The following is a 3,657-nucleotide window of genomic DNA, read 5'->3' on the forward strand; positions in this document are numbered from 1 at the left end:
AGCCCACGGGCTGCGGGTGCATAGGTGTGAATTTGCGTCGGGTTTCGTCGTTGACTCCTATGGATGCCTGAAGGAAAGTTGCTGACAGGCAGTCTGTGAAGAGTGTCCGGTGGATCCCAAGGATGGGATCAAGAAGGGAGGATACCTGCAAGCAGAAGGGACAGAGTCTAGGTCACCAGCCAGGAACCAGGAAGGAACCAGGCGATGTCGTGAAGATGCAGGTGAAGAGGTGAAGCTTGTCGCAGCAGCCACGGGTACCAGGAGGCGTCTAGGACGACCAGGACAAGGAGGTGAGTTGTCCCACGAAGGCTCTTGCTGTCGGCGGCGGCAAAGTCGAGTCAGGACCCAACAAGCCTTGGCAAGCGGAACCCCCGCAGGATGGAGGACTTGCTTCTGGTGCAGACCAGGAAGGTCTGGGGTGCTTCTCTTTCACAGAGGAGCGGGTGCCAGTCTGGAGGAGCCGGACCAGCAAGGTGAAAACAAAGGTTCGTCGTCGCAGAGGTCACTAGCCAACGGGCCAGCAAACGGACAACACGTCGAGCAACTCAGGTGCAGAAGGGCCCCACGCAGAACACGTGAAGTGTGGGGAGCTGGTCTTCTTTGCAGATGGTGCTCGGGATGGGGGCTTCTCAATTCCCCAAGCACAGCCTTGAGGGAGCCTCGGATGTCACGCTAGTCAGGTACTAGCCACTTTTCCCAAGTCGCCGGTCCCACGTCCCTCGTCGCCTCCACGGTTCTCAGCTTTGCTGTAGATGTGGATCTGGTTCAGAGGTGTCTGGAAGTCTCGGCGCTGGTCAGTCTCTGCAGTCGTCCCTCATAGGATCAGTCGCAAAGCAAGCAGCGGTTGCTGGATTGTGCCTGGTTGCCCATGGTGGTCACTCCTTGGCCACAAGGGAGATTCTTCAGTCTTCTTCGTGAGGTCGAATGTCGAAGGTCCAGAGTTTCTGTTCAAGTTGCAGATTCAGGATAATCTATTTTGCAGGGCTCAGCTACCTACTGATATACTGGGCTAGTGGGCTGGGCTACCTGCAAGGTCCCTCCTATGGGTGGGACCAGGAAGGGGAGTGGTTGCACCCACTTTCCTTTGTCCAGTTTCGCGCCAGAGCTGGGGCTGGAGTGCCCCAGCACCGGTTTGAACTGGACTACGCATGGAGCACCTTGTGTGCCCCAGGCATGTCTCATTCCTTTCAGCCCTCCCTGCCCCAATACACTAAAGTCTGTCTGGGGAGGTGCTAGCACCTCCCCAAGCAGGAAACCTATTGTCCAGGCCTCCCTGGCTGGGAATGCTCTCAGCTGCAGGAGGTCAGACTCGTGTCTGTTGCAGCAGCATCCATTTTCTGATGCTGAGGCTTTGGTCAGAGTTAAACAGCAAAGTAGGATTTTAACATGTCTCTCCCTCTAGAAGGGAGGAATAATATCCTCATCACCAGAAATGGTATGGGGGTATTATTCCAAAGTGTTAGACACCTTATACGACATGTTTTGATAAAGCCAAACCATAGTTACCATAACCGTTTAAGATTATAAGGCACTTTGAGAGTATATGGTAGGCGATATCATAGAACAACTATAAGGACATGGTTCTGAAAGCTGCAGACAGGCTCAGCTCATGCTAGAGCACCATCTCACATGTTACCAAACACTCTGCCTCCAGGATTGTTAAGGCCTGCCATAGGAGTGGCTCACAGGTACACATGTGTCTATTTTAAGGGTAGATATAGGTATACTATATCTAAGCAAGGGGTGATTACACGACCTTGCCCCAGCTGAGTGATCAGCCAGTTGTGTCTGATTGGAAGGCCAGACCAGGCGTAGCATAATACATGCTGCAGCCCCTGGGAGGCCTAGGGTACACCTATGCCCTGGGAGGCCTAGGGTACCCTGTACAGGGTCCAATAAGGTGACCCTTACCAATTGGGTATGTACCTAGGGTACATGGAGTTCATTTTAAAGAGAGAGCAGACAGCCTGAGACCCTGAATGGCAGGATCTCAGGCCAACTAAATCGAAAAACCAGCTAGACACTAGGCAAAAAGTTGGGGGTAACCATAGTCATATATCCACCTTCCTACAATGGTGCTCTAGCATGAGCTGAGCCTGTCTGCAGCTTTCGGAACCATGTCCTTATAGCTGTTCTATGATATAGCCTACCATATACTCTTAAAGTACCTTATAATCTTAAACGGTTATGGTAACTATGGTTTGGCTTTATCAAAACATGTCGTGTAAGGTGTCTAACACTTTGGAATAATACCCCCATACCATTTCTGGCAATGAGGATATTATTCCTCCCTTCTAGAGGGAGAAGACATGTTGAAACCTACTTACCTGGTTAAAGTTAACCAGAGCCCCAGCATCACAAAATGGATGCTGCTGCCACAGACACAAGTCTGACCTCCTGCTGCTGGGAGTCCTTCCAGCGAGGGAGGCTTGGACAATAGGTTTCCTGCCTTGGGAGGTGCGAGCACCACCCCAGACAGGACTTAGTGTATTGGGGCAGGGAGGGATGAAAGAAACTAGACACTGCCTGGGGCACACAAGGTGTCGCATGCATAGTCCAGTTTAAACCGGCGCTGGGGCACTCCAGCCCCAGCTCTGCTGCAAAACTGGACAAAGGAAAGGGGGTGTAACCACTCCCCTTCCTGGTCCCACCCATAGGAGGGACCTTGCAGGTAGCCCAGCCCACTAGCCCAGTATATCAGTAGGTAGCTGAGCCCTGCAGAGACTCGATTATCCTGAATCTGCAACTTGAACAGAAACTCTGGACCTTCGACATTCGACCTCAGGAAGAAGACTGAAGAATCTCCCTTGTGGCCAAGGAGTGACCACCCTGGGCAACCAGGCACCATCCAGCGACCGATGCTTGCTTTGCGACTGATCCTACGAGGGACGACTGCAGAGACTGACCAGCGCAGAGACTGACCAGCGCCGAGACTTCCAGACACCTCTGACCCAGATCCACATCTACAGCGAAGCTGAGACCCGTGGAGACGACGAGGGACGTGGGACCGGCGACTTGGGAAAAGTGGCTAGTAACTGACTAGCGCGACTTCTGAGGCTTACTCGAGGCTGTGCTTGGGGAATTGAGAAGCCCCCATCCTGAGCACCATCTGCAAAGAAGATCAGCTTCCCACACTTCACGTGTTCTGCGTGGGGCCCTTCTGCACCTGAGTTGCTCGACGTGTTGTCCGGTTGCTGGCCCGTTGGCTAGTGACCTCTGTGACGACGAACCTTTGTTTTCATCTTGCTGGTCCGGCTCCTCCAGACTGGCACCCGCTCCTCTGTGAAAGAGAAGCACCCCAGACCTTCCTGGTCTGCACCAGAAGCAAGTCCTCCATTCTGCGTGGGTTCCGCTTGCTAAGGCTTGTTGGGTCCTGACTCGACATCGACGCCACCTACAGCAAGAGAGTTCGTGGGACAGCTCGCCTCCTGGTCCTGGTCGTCCTCGCCATCGCCTGGTACCCGTGGCTGCTGCGACAAGCTTCACCTCTTCACCTGCATCCGCACGACATCGCCTGGTTCCTTCCTGGTTCCTTCCCGGCTCCTGGCTGGTGACCTAGACTCTGTCCCTTCTGCTTGCAGGTATCCTTCCTTCTTGATTCCATCCTTGGGATCCACCGGACACTCTTCACTGACTGCCTGTCAGCAACTTTCCTTC

This window comes from Triturus cristatus, chromosome 4_2 (assembly GCF_964204655.1).
Source record: "Triturus cristatus chromosome 4_2, aTriCri1.1, whole genome shotgun sequence".
NCBI lineage: Eukaryota > Metazoa > Chordata > Amphibia > Caudata > Salamandridae > Triturus > Triturus cristatus.